At 40.3% G+C, this 13,953-nt stretch overlaps 1 protein-coding gene across 6 annotated transcripts in view; it reads left to right on the forward strand.

The window, feature by feature from the left end:
* Window positions 1-13,953, forward strand: part of cald1a (caldesmon 1a) — a 56,423-nt gene that overhangs the window by 10,538 nt on the left and 31,932 nt on the right. Inside the window, exon 1 of one of the 6 annotated variants that reach the window (XM_061030333.1) lies at window positions 6,211-6,343. The exons of the other annotated variants lie outside the window; for them this stretch is intronic. The gene's annotated coding sequence lies outside the window, so the exon portion shown is untranslated. Of the gene's footprint in view, window positions 1-6,210; window positions 6,344-13,953 lie in introns of those variants that run through there. 6 annotated transcript variants of the gene reach the window in all.

The raw sequence follows: 13,953 nt of genomic DNA on the forward strand, positions 1-13,953 counted from the left end.
ATGGGCTGGGGTAGCTAATCGGCTGGCCTCATTAAACCTGCCCTAATGAGAAAAAAAACACCCAGATGCCCTTTCTAGAACAATGGGTTCTTGTTATCAAATAATCTAAATGCATGTTAATGGAGTCTGGCTTAAATCCAGACAGATTTTTCATGAGGTTCAGTGTGCCCAAGTCAAGCCCTGAGCCCCGCAGTGCCACTCACGTCTGTGACAGCCACCTGGGAGACCACCTTGGAAAATAGGCCCCTATTAGTTCAGGTTAGACTTAATGACTGGTAATGGTACACCGGCCAAGCCAAACCGTGCAAAAGGGCTCTGGGCAGGCCGAAATGAAATACCAGTCACTCAAGCTCTGAACATAAACACAAGGTGGGTGGTGGGTGGGGGTGAATAGGTATGTCTGAAGGTGTATGTGAATATGAGGAGGTTCAGACATGCATCGATGTGTTTAAGATTAGAATCTACCCAGATGGAGGAGACCGTTTTTGAGCGCAAAGAGATGGGTGAAACCCAATAGACAGATTAGTGCCGTTGGGGGGACAGCTGTGGTTTTGGATTTATTCACATTCAGCTCTGCTGTTTTGTGAACCAAATCTCATTTCCAGTTTTGCCATCAGCTAAAAAAAGCTTGCAGCAACTTCAATGGAGCAATGGAGCCTCCTTGGAGTAACGCTCAATTATTTACAATTTCATGGCTGTCTGAGAAATGTGTTTTTCTAATAAATTTTGGAATTAGGAGGCTTAAATGCTGCACATATATTAACCTCTAAAGCTGAATGTTATCCTTAATTTAGTGGTAAATGCCACATCATGCTAATGGCATTCAATGATTATTGCGTCTTCCATGGTCTAAATAGTCCAGGGTATGGAATTAGCAACAGGCATTAAAAGTAAAAAACTCCACCATTAATAATGTATTGAAATGAGTCAATCAGCCGCTGCATAAAATTACTTCTCTCAGGGAGAATGAGCGGCAGAGCTCCCAGGCAGGCAAAAGGCAGATAGAGCAAGTGTAGTCTTCAAGAGAGAGAGAGCTTTGTTATGTCTCATGAAGCTCTAGGGTTTCCTGGAATTTCTGGCAATGGGTTCCAAAGTCACATAACCACAGAAAGAGAGAAGATATAGAGACAGACAGGGGGTATTTCTCCCAAAGGATGCAGTTCAAGACATTCTACTAACAGCCACTCTGCCACTGTATCCTGCAGGTACACAGTTCCATACTGTTAGCACTGGTGGTTACTTGTGCCTCTAGACTGACAGAAACAATGAACACAGTACAAACACACCTGCAGAGCGTGCAGAGTATAAGGTGACACATTACCCTCAGTTTACCTGCAGATTCAAGACCCTGCCTTAGGCCTTTCACCTCAAGGGTCGGACGGTAGACGTGCACTCGTCCAAGCTGGTTTGCTGCCTCACTAATAATAACAGCCAGCACAGCCTTACACAAAAATGGGATCTGGTTGAGCTTGTGAACTGTAGCCCTGTAGAACCTTGGGAGGATTTGGGGTTTGAGAATTGAGGAATGTATTCTTTGGAAGGTGATGTGATCTCTCTGTCACTTTAAGAATGTGAATCCGCTGATTCAAAAGCACTACTAAGACGAAATCTTAAACATCTGAAACCTCATAGAGATAGAAAAAAAATAATGCCAAGGTATCAAAATGTATCCACATTTTTACCACAATTCTGGTCCCTGGCATCACATCTGTCAACCTCTGAATGTAGACTGGGATTAGGACTCCTTCTTGCCAGTTATGTGCTGTCTTCTGCTGTCCTTTGTCAAAAGCTTTTGGATTCTTTTTCCTGTAACTACAGTATTCTAATGCTGTACACTCAGTATATACCAGGTTTCACCTTGAGAATACGGCCTAAAATCCATGAAGAAAAGCATTGGCTTTATCCTGTAAAATACCTCGAAATAGTTCTGAACTTTCTGTTATTAAGGTAATGCAAAAACAAATCCGGCTGACTCTAGAGGGGGCTGAATTTATGCAAGTCTGTTGTGCATGTAAGAGATACATTACAATGAAGAGGACAAACATGCGAAAACAATACAAATGTTGTTCAATACATCATCTGTTGGTGATGGTAACTTATCCATAAGTGTTGAATAGGAAATCTATTTGCACATTTCATAACAATTCTTGCAACTTCATTCAGAAAGATAATGCTTGCATGTCATTCCTTAAAGCTGCACATTCCAAGTACCAAAAGATCATCAGATCAAATGAAATAATGTTATTTGAAAGGTGCTACCCAGAGCGACAAACAGCTTAACAAAAACTTGGCACTTCAGTTCTTCTCACTCCTTACCTTATATGGTCTTTGAGCTCATGATCTTGGTTTTACAGATGTGATCAGGTTTCTGCCATTAGCTTTGTTTCCAGTGTGAGTGGGCAGCTATTTTTTTTTTGTATGCTACCTGCCCTGCACCAAACAGCAAACAGCTTCTTTGCCATTTATCATGTGAATAGCCACACATTTCCTCAGGAGTTGGTGGAGACCAAAACAGAGTTAAAAGAGATAGACAATTGACTTTAGATAGATGTGTAATTAGATGATGGTCGGAAGGCAGCCCAAATGTCAGGTGTCCTTGGGCAAGACAATGAACCCCCAAATTGCTCCCAAGTGGCATATCCCCGTAGCACATCAATTGATATGAACACAATTAGTTTACATTTGAATAAAATAATTACCAAGGGTTTGTCAATGGATACAAGTTATGTTCCATGGTGATAGACAACTGTAATAATGTACTTTGTAACTCCCCATCAAAAACTGTTTCCTTAGTATACTTACATCTTTTAGTGTCAACATTTGTCTGAGGTGTCAGAGCACATCCATGATTAAATAGCCTGGCCCTTCTTCAATTCCTGAAGAGCAGGTCAAGGCTGCATGACTACCCAGGACAGAGAGATTCATAGGATTAAAACAAAACATCCCTGGCTGTCTGTACTGAAAGGCCCTCTATTATACTTTTTTTTTTTTTTTACATTTGCCACTGTAAGACAGAGCTAAAGGCACTGTCAGGGGATCACTCCACCTCTCCACATCCACTATGAGTAATAGACCCTCTCGGTCAGGCCATCTTGCCCGCCCGCCCGCCAGCCTACCCCACCCAAACCTTCCCTGCTCCTTAATCTCCTCCTATCTCTCTGCAGGAATGCAGGCCCTTATTTTGAAAAATACCTTGTCATGTAATACCCTTGAAAAGCCTCGCAGCTCACTTCGAAAAATTGGCATTCCAAAAGCGTGATTTATTGACTTGTGTGTAAAACAAGGCAAGAAAGATAAAGATTTATGACATTTTGGAGTGATTTGAATAAATGTCCTTTGCTTAAGTGATTTTCTTTGTATTTTCCTGATAGGGTTTGTGTTGCATGGGCAAAAAAAGGCAAACTTGTGTCAGAGTGTATGCTCAGCTGTCTCGCTTTCAACTTTCTCAGTATGTGGGGGCATTGCATCATGCTTTTTAGCCTCACTCTAACCTCATGTATGTTTCCATGTAAGGTATGATGGGAAGACAGTCTCTCTCAGTGTGGTTTCGAGCCAGCCACATAAATCACTCTGCAGTTTATATAATTTTTTTTCACCCTGTCCGATTTTCTCCCCTTCTTTCACCAAAGTGTAATTTCTCTCTGGCCACGCAGAGCCACACTCACACCACGACCAAAGCGTGGCTTTTATAGGAAGCATGTCACAAATGTTCAGCAGATCCATTTTCCTTCCAATTCTCGGCCCTACAGAAAACACATCAGGAACCTCTCAAGCTTTATGAGAAATACATTTTTTATGTTCCACTTAATGTTTCCAGCATGTCATGTTATTACCCGTGTAGCAGAGGCTGTGGGCTGCTGTGTGTCATGCTAATCATGTATATACTTGTGTACTCTGGTCATTGAGACTTGGTGCATTTCCCAAGTGAGTCCAGGGTCTTGCTGGAGGGCGTTTCATCCAGACACATTAGCTTTCTGCAGGTCATGAAACAGGTTTCTGGTTATAAGATTTGAGTTTTCCTCACAGATCTTGAAAAAGTATAGGTTTTTTAAGCAAGGCGTGGGTCATTTTTGTTCAGGTCTTTCCTGTTTCTATCCCTTTAAATTGAAGTCTGTTTATTGCCACCAGCTTACATAAACTTTTCTCTTGCTGCAGTGTCGGCAGTAGCAGTGCTTAGACTGAAACCCATCATATATCTGCACTCAATCTCCCTGGTCAGCTCACTACGAGTAGATTAATGTCCTGTTGAAGAGACGCAGACTCCCCACCCGAGCCTCATTTACTCCGACAGAAGGCAGGTGTCAAGACAGGCTGTCCTTAAGGAACAAGAGGAGGCTGCTTTTCCTTGGAAAGAGACACGAGAAAAGGATGAGAAAGGGATTCATGACAAGTCACATGTTCTTGATATTTCTGAGAAAACATCCTGAGACAAAAAAAAAAAAGAGGTTTCCAAGATGTGTTAAGTATCCTGTAAAGGTGATTACTTTTTCAGTACATTCAGATTACCATGACCATATTTGCTTTGGCTTCATCCAGCATCTGTCTGTTATTAATAATTCACGATTTAATAGACTTAAAAGTTGGCCGGTACACTCTAAGGTAGTAAGAGATGATGATGTCCTTGATAACATAATCACATGGTTTGTTTGACAGGAAAATGATGTGGGAAATTTGTATTTATTTATTCATTATTCATGGTTTGTCTGATACTATTCAAACACATTAGAGTGTAGTTCACCCTTTAAAGCAACTCTGTTCATTTGGTACTGACCTGAAAGATGAAGGCTTGACTTTAGCCTAAAGTCAATGTGGAATTGCACAACAGTTAGTTAATATGGATGTCAAGTGCAGGGGTGCATATTTATTGAGATTATTTGACATTCTGGATATTTGCACAGAAGTGGTGCTTAGAAGAGTAACACTGAAAACTAGTTCCACATGGGACAAAGGCAAACAGAAAAGACAGAATAAGAAAGACCCTAAATGGCGTATTTATCACTCTTCTGCTCTGTTCTTTGTGACAGCAAAGTAGAGCGAAAACATTTGAATTTAAAAAGTGAAATTAATGGAGAGTAGTCTTTTAAATGCATCTTCGTTTGTAGTAATGATTCCCTTTGAACTCAAACACTGCCACAGTTAGCTTTAGTCATATCCACAATTAGAGTTCTTGTATATAAAGTTGCGAGTGAAGCTAGCTGTTGGTCTCTGTTTATAATCCTTAAGCTAGCTAAGCTAACCACTACCTACTGTAGCATTGTTTTCTGTGTACAGGAATGTGATCTTCTCATCTAACTTTATTCAATGTAGGGAAAAAAAAGCATGAATCCCAAAATATATAATGATCTTTAAGATGGAATATGAAGACTCTGGGATTTAAGTGGGATAGTTTTGTCTAAACAGAGGCACACGTCTCTTATTTTATTCCTTTGCTCTGTCCTAATTTTAAACCGTGTTTTTTTTTCTTCTCCCAGCAGAATTTCCTCCATTGCTAGCAGTTTACATACGCTCCTTAAAATGTCAGAGATCATTCTTTTAGTTTCTTGGTTAATGACATACCCACATAGACATTTTTGTAGCAGGGGAATGTCAGAGCCACTCTATATAGCGAGGGGGGCCAGATAAACAAACCGTTTCTAACTTAAGCAGAGGACTGTGGCGTTTGAGATGGCTGCTTTTTCACCGAGAGGAATGTTCCCTTCCAGGGGGCTCTGTTTCCAAGTGCACTGCTGAGACTCGGGTATAAAGCTCATATGTGAAAGTGAAGAAAGCTTTTGTGTGTATTTAAAAAATGAAACGTCAGCGTACTGAAACGATCGGTGTGTACCTCTTTCATGACTCCTGAGTCGTGCAGGTGTGCATGTTTGTGTGTGTGTTCTCTGAGATGTCACTGCAGGTCCAACATCACCATCAGTCATGCTGTTTTGAAAGTGAGCCAACTCTGTGGCCACTGTGTAGTGAGTGTGAGAGCTCTATCTCACTGTGCACGCAGCATGCAAGAAAACCTTCCCCTTTTTTCTTTTTTTTTTTCTTCCCATTTTGGTTACGGGAAAAGGCAGCATTTTTCCTTCCATATTTGGTCATATGGAGCACCGCCAGTCAGCAGTAGCCTTTTGATGCCGTACTAACTTCCCTATTTTGTGTGGGATTTGTACTTTTTAGAATGCTTTTCCTCCAATTCTGCCTGATTGTGAGTGAGGCATCTGAAAGTGCACATTAAAAGGGACAGAATACTTTGAAAAGTCAAAGACCAAAGAGGAAATGTATTGGCTCTTGATACTGTCTCTTTGGGCTGCAGGATTCTGACTCATAATGCAAATGCCCCTCTTAAGACCAACATTTAAAAGTAAGACAGTATTTTATACTCCTTATTTTTCTGCCAACTACTACATCAAGTCTTGTTGAGCTTTATTTAATTTGGTAAATTGGATTTGCTGCTGACAAATAAGAATGTATTATCTCACTTCTGTGGTTAACTTTTAAGAGCTTCAGGATTTGGAACTTGTTGAAGCTGGATTTAGTTCGATCTTTCAAAAAATAGGAAATTTAAAATTATGTCTTTGCAGTCTTACTGGAGCATCTGTGTGCTCAAACCTGCTGGTAAAAAGCTGCGGGATTCAGATGATGGATATAGCATGTTCAGGTAATGTTTTGACTGCAATTTAAGTGTGACTTAGCTTCAGGCATGAGGTTTAAAGACACATAAACACACCCCAGCACCGAGGGGGACGCTGGCTGTTGAAGCGCAGGTGTTCTCGGCTGTCTCTCCACAGAAGAGAAAGGTCATAATACCTTCAGATTGAACACAGCCTGATGTGTGATGAGCATGAAAGTCCATTCATGTGTGTGACCAGGGAGCGGAGGAGATATTAAAAGAACACAGAGTCATATTCTAAATTTACTACGGATGATTGTGTTCTGAAAGTGTTGCCAGGTTATCTCACTGACAGTGGGAAATAAAACACAGGATTTGAGAATGTAACAAAGAGGGTAATATGTTTTCATCACGACAACACTAGAGTTTAGAGAGTATCACGCTACAGCTTCCTTTCCAAAACGGATTCGTCAGTTTGAAATATAACCGAAACAAATGCCATTCATTATCATCAGGATATCACAACATGCCTGTGAAAGTAAGAGTTACATATTACTTTACAGGATAATTCCAGATTGGGGTTCTTACATTTCTTACTTTCAGCCATAATATTTTATTGGCTGTGATAACTTATTAGAAAGTTCTTGGAACACAAAGAAATCACCTCGACCAAGTCTGATATGGCAAAGAATACTAATGCTCTGACGTTCAGACTGCTCGTAAAGATTCATGCCATGTTACTTAAACCCCTTCATTTGGAGGTAACACTGAAATAATACCAATATTTAGCAAACTATCCCTCACTTTAAAGTGTGTACACAACTATGGCAAGTACATTGGGTCAAAGGTCAACCAGAACTGTTCTCTTTCTTAGCTCAGTTCTCTACACTCGGCCCCATTTGAATTATGGCTGTAATTTCCAGTACATTAATATTGTATAACTTCAATTACAAACGACACAATGTTTTATCTTTTACCATAATCCTTTTGTTTTCAGAAGCATATCCAACAGCCTGTTGTTCACTAAAAATTGCATAGTAAGTGTTTGTTGAAGGTTTAAAAAAAGCTGTTTTGGTGATCACCCCTTGTTGGTTTTTGTATTTAAGATCATTTCAGCTTCCCTGGGTCCTTTTTGCTGTAATGGATCTCATTGGTGATGCTGTTGTCAATCTCAATTATAGAATAGTATGTTGGGGCCCAAGGCAAAATTCAGTTGGAGGGGCCCTCCAACCAGTTTTCAGCAGGGCAATGAGAGTGAATGCTGTCAGATGGGGCCACCTTAGGGAGGTTTCCTACTGTCGATGCAAAATTTGCACATTATGGGTCGCTGCTTTGGTTTAAATTTTGTCAGCCCTCTGGGGCCCCCTACTGGTCTGGGGCCCTAAGCAGTTGCCTGCCTTGCCTGTGGAAAAACAGCGCCTCTGGCTGTTGTCTTCCTAAATCTATGCAGTTTTACTAAACTAAGTTATGCTAAAGGCCCCTAAAAATATATTCTTTCTGCTACCCCCTCACTTTGACTGATGCGCTCTACATTAACGTAGCACTTTCTGCGTATGTTTGAGGATCTTTTGTACATTTCATTAGAGATTTCTGTCCTTTTGTAATTTTTGCTTGGATTTTTCTCTAGTTTGAAGTAGGCACCTGTTGACAACTGTGGGGTTAATCTACAGCAGATTAGCTCAATTTTGTGGTTTAACAAAATTAAGAAAAAAAAGCAAACATATGGAAAAATGAAATTCCAGTATCTGACAGACATCTGTATAGCACTTTAATTCCTCCGCTGTGAATATTTACGTCATTATGTGTCACAAAAAGCTTATGAAGAATTAAGTGATTAACTGCATTATTAGAGTTATTAGTCTGCTAATGGACCATTTATGAAGAATAATGAGTAGCAGGTGGATCAGACAGAAATGAGGCATCTTGTATAGTCATGATTTATGGGCTTATGGAGTGATCATTGTCAAACCCTTTATATTGAACATAATGAAGTAATAAAAAAAAAAAAGTACCCACACTGCTGTGGATATGTGTTACCATGTTAGTCAAATGTCCAGATGTTTCTGACCAGATTTCATGTGCAACAAAGGAATTATAAGTAGTTCATCCTTTAAATATCACAATACTTCTATTCTAGAAATATGGTTGTTGGTTTGTACTCATGCACAGAGTAGAGACACAACAGCATTCAGCAAACTGAGACCCACCTTTTGTTTTATCTCAGAAGTGGTTATTGTAGCCTGCAAACAGCCTGCAAAATACAATGCTTCTGAGGTATTCCATTGGGATGTTCTTGGCTGTGAGTGTGTGTGTGAACAGATAACCTCCGTCAGTCTGTCTCAGTGTATATGATTCACAGGGCACATAGAGGTGTTACGGAATGTGAACCATTGTCTGGGAATGCAGAAGTCTCCATTTTCTTCACCAAATGGAAACTTGACTTCTTTAACCTTCAGGTCTTTCCCCTACACCGATGGGAAATGTTTCCCTCGCTGGTTTGTCTTCCATCAGAAAGCTGAAGTCAGCAGAGAGGCGATCAGAGGGCGATTTGAGGGAGGATTGTGCCTGATCTCCTGATCTGAAGTCAAGAATGACAATTTATCTGAGGCATTCAAAGACTGTAGAACCATTTCTCACCCCAAAATCCCGAGCGTGTTATTCCACTGGATTTGGTGTCGTTAACTTCCCAGGTTTTTGTATGAATACCCTCTGCTAATGATCAGGGAAACTTTCTCCCTTTGGAGTCGAAGCCGCACTTTAAAAAATTTGTTTTGGAAGAGATAGAGTGCATGTGGAAAGCATATGGTATTAAGATTGAGCTGAGGTCTGATGCACTTGGCCAACTTATATGTTGCCTAGAATATATAATTGCAGCTAAAGACCTCGGCTAAGACAACAGAGGCCATTGTGGGTTATATTCACACTGTGGCATGCAGATACAGACACACACAGTCACAGGGAGAAGTTAGACTGCTTGGGTGTGGGGAAATGCTATAAAATTAAACCAAGAATTAGACTTAATTCACAGCCAACTGTCACTGAGTCTCCTCATATTGTAGCTGAACACAAAGTCTACAGCTGTTTGCTAAGCTAAGCTCCAAGAGGAGAAAGGAACAGCCAGAAAAGAGTGAATGTAATAAAATCATTGAACTACATGGGCAATGAGTAAGTGCAACTGATACTGGATTTTTAAGGCTGATATAAATATTAAATGTACCCTTGAAAATAAAGGATTACACAGGATTTTAGGCATTTGACTTTACAAAAGTCTGCCAACATCCATGTCTTCATCTTTTATTTTTTAAAACCCAAACTTAACGCTATCCCTTTTACTCACTTTCAAATTTTACACGACCAAAAAGAGCAACAATACCGTCACTGCCGCCCAATTTTACACCATATATTAGACCCAGAGTGTAACAGTCAATTTCTAAAATGCATGCAGACGAAGAGATTCTTGATGACAGATGAAACTAAGAGAAATGCAAACAGACGGAAAGAAAGAGAAATTCTTGGACTCCTCCTGTGAAATTATGAACGCTCATCCACAGCCGCTCCGCATCCTGAGAGTGTAAACGTGTTAATGCTGCCAAGGCCGGGACGTGTGAGGGGAGACGCATAGCACAGAGAACCACAACCGCAAGAGCAGCTTTCCAAACACAGCACTGTAGGTGGTGATGGATATCGCACATGTACACACATTAACTGTACCATAAACACACACATAATGCATTCGCAGTAGCCTCACGTCTTAAAGTAGTAAAAGCCTATCACACTTATTTATTCATTTGTTTGCAATTCCTCTGCACACATCTGCAGACACTTATACACATTAACATACTGGTAAGTACTCCCACCAAATGCATTAAAGAAATATCAATCCTGTTTGTTAAATATTATTTATTCTGATGCCCACACCCTCACACACAGGCTGAACATATTTTAACCACCCTGTCAGACTACTCTCAGGAGACCCCTTACCCCTGCAGAAAACGTTAGGTTTACCCAACTCAAACTGTCCCCAGAGCCTCAGCCAAAACAGCTGTTAGTGTGCACTACCTACAGGCATGCACCTTCTCTCTCTCTCTCTCTCTCTCTCTCTCTCTCTCTCTCTCTCTCTCTTTATCTCTCTTCCTCCATTTTTTTTTTAACAGCAGAAGCTTTATCTGTGTAATAAAATCATCATAAAAATTAGCGTTCTTGCCAAAATGCTAACCAATATATTTAAGCTTAGACCTAACCAACAGACTGCTGCCTCTCTCTCTGCTGAGCACATGCAAGTGTTTTCATCTCCTGATATTTTACCATCCAAAAGTTCCAGGACTGGTCTTTTGACACGCAGTTGTCTTAAAGGTACATACAAAGAAAAATGTCAGTGTTTGCAGTTTAAATTCTTACTGTGCCATGTATCTTTTAAATGCTCACGTTTACAAAGTCATATGAGGAATCTGTAATGATGTGTTTGAGTGCGAGTCCTCTTAGTAGAGGCAAGAATTGCAGAATGGATTTCTTCAGGACACCAACCTGTACCCAAAAAATACATGGAAGAACTGGTGTGCTATAGACCGATTGTGTTGGTTGCATAGCTACAGGATCTGTGATTTAAGGTCCAATACACATCATACATAAACATAGATTTCCACAAGTTCTTTCACAAAGAAATAAAGACTCTTATGGCAGTTTGAAGTACCTGTTTAAACACACATTCTCTATCTGTCTGTCTTCAAAGCAGGTGACCCAGGTTCAAAGCTGACCGGTGGCTCCTTTTCCCACATGTCATTCGTCACTCTCTCTCTCTACCTGATTTCTGACTCACTGTCCCATCTCTACAATAAAGACACTGAAAGACAAAAAATAGATCTTTAAAAGTTCATAATGGTAACTTGAATGTAACTACAGCTATAGCAAACATTGATGCTAACTAGACAAAAAAAAAAGCTTTGCAAACTTTCAGGAAATGCATTCAGCATTCTCTCTAGGACAGACACTGAGAACCTGAATGCAATGACACTGTCGAGTTTCTTGGAAACAAAATATGAGGAGTTTTCTTAGACGCAAACAGAATACCTTCTAAGCTAAGGTGACTATTAGCAGAGACAGAGAGGGAGGTTGTCAGTCTGCCATTTCATGTGTCATGATGGCTGCGCAGACCTATTGCTGAATTTGAAGCAAGGCAATCCTGCCGTCTCAATAAAGCCTCAAATGTGTCAGAGTGTAGACACAATTGTATGTTTCATCTCTCTCAACCTTTAACGGGAAGTTTTTTCGTTTGGCTGATTAAATATTGAAAGGTGAAGGAAGGTGATTTCCTGGTGGAGAAATTCTGCTCCATTTAAACTTTCTTTTCTAAGTGAAGGGGTCAGGTACTCCGCAGAATCCCACGATATTCTGCCTTTTCCTTTTAATCTCAATGAAACTTGACAGTATTGAAACCATTCGGTGTGACATCTTGTTTCTAAGGTGGTTCAATGTCACATGGCTCAAAGAGTAAGAGTTCTCCAACATACCGACCACAGTTGCAGGTGGGCAACATATTTTCTTCCATTGATGCAAAGACTATAAAGATCAGGCTTTGTGCCAGTGTTGCTTTCACATTCCAGATTTCTGGAATACCTCTCTTCACCTGGACACCTGCACAGCTGTGACCCCATAGCTGCTTAGCAAAGAGCTCCTCTCCTCAGTCCAGAGGCCAAGAGTAGGGCAGCACTTCATGTAGAATATTATAGCTTGCTTTTATGTCCTTACTCTAGAAACTCCAACCTTGTAATAATGCACCATTCTTTTTTTAGGCTAGATGTGTTCACAGCAGACTGTGGTTCGTGTTACCACTGTAACTAGTCTGCACTCTTTCAATTTGAATTTGGATTTATTTATTTTTTAAATCGAAGTATAGCTGATACAAACAAGATTTGAATTACCTTGAATAAGATTTCCTTTCCTTTATAAGCATTAGCTACATTCATTTTGTGTTAACTAGTAATTATTTGTTTGCTTACAGTAAGTGACCAAGAGTCCACCCAGTGCACAGCCTATATGTTCTAAGTTGCACACGGTTACAGGAACATACAATGAACATAAATCAATAGTCTGTGGCACACTGAAAATGAATTTACTGTAACTTTAGCGAACAGCGCCTTTCACCTGTGGCTTTCTCATGGTGGTCCAGCATAATCACAGGGCATACACACGTGTGACATACCAACGACCACATGACCAATGATCACAATACACATTATTCTGTGTCACAGCCTAAAACGAAAAACTATAGCCAAGTTCATTCATTTATTATCTTGTGAATAAGTATGAAGTATATGCAAACAGACAGACACACCACATGATTTAAAGCCTAAGCTTATTTGCATTGTTAGTCCGTTAGCGTTTAGCTTGAACCCCAACCTGGCAAACAGAACTGCTAGCTGCCAACATCTTCATTGGTCTTTCTTATTGAAAAAGAAAATACATCATGTTCCTGATCCTGACCTATCCAATAAAGTGAATGTCTGCATGAAGGACTAGATTTATTGTTTTTACAGTTATAAAGAGTGTTTTTTTGTAAATTAAGCTGTGTAAGACCATGTAACAAGGTCCCATGTTTCTTTATTTGGAAGCCCCACAGCTTGTACAAAAGTTTCACTAAGCTAGTTCTATTTTTACATTAATTCTCTAAACCACCAACATTCACTGCTTTACAGAGAACATCCAAAAAAGAGTGTTTTTGACTGCATATGAATAAAGCTCTTCAAGTGACCTCTGCCAAAACCAAAGGTTAATTATAAACATTCCTTACATAGCTTCATAACCATACTGTGGAGATTAATGTGTTTGTCTGAAGGTTGGAAGGAACACGTCTTGACTATCACAGAAACAAGTCTGACCAAAAAGCTGCAGTCCTCTCCTCTCACATAATGCTAAGCTAGTGTTAGAAACACTTCACCAAATCTCAAAATAGATGTGCTCTGGCCCATACTTATTCTGCAGATTTACTTGCAGACCGTTGCCTGATCTACTTTATGCCTCGTTTGGCCTATAGGGGCCCATTGTTTTGGTGCTTTACTCAAGACTTCGTGAGAAGATAGAGGCGTTATAAGGTGGTGTAATCCCAGAGGCTGTCAGGATAATATCAACTTGGCTTTTAAGGCTTTTTAAAAGGCTGGCACTTAGACGCTGGGTTCGGTGCCAGGGTCTGGCAGTCTCGACAGGTAGTAATTTGACTGTTAAATGTGTCATTATAGCCATTGTAGAGGGCTGAGGCAGACAGGGAAACAGAAAGAGGGGGAGGAGAGACGGGGTAAGAAGGGAGGCTGGGATGCAGGTTTTAGAGATACATAGTGGAATTAATGGACAGATGTAGCAAAGGAAGG

Source organism: Labrus mixtus, chromosome 22, assembly GCF_963584025.1.
Source record: "Labrus mixtus chromosome 22, fLabMix1.1, whole genome shotgun sequence".
NCBI lineage: Eukaryota > Metazoa > Chordata > Actinopteri > Labriformes > Labridae > Labrus > Labrus mixtus.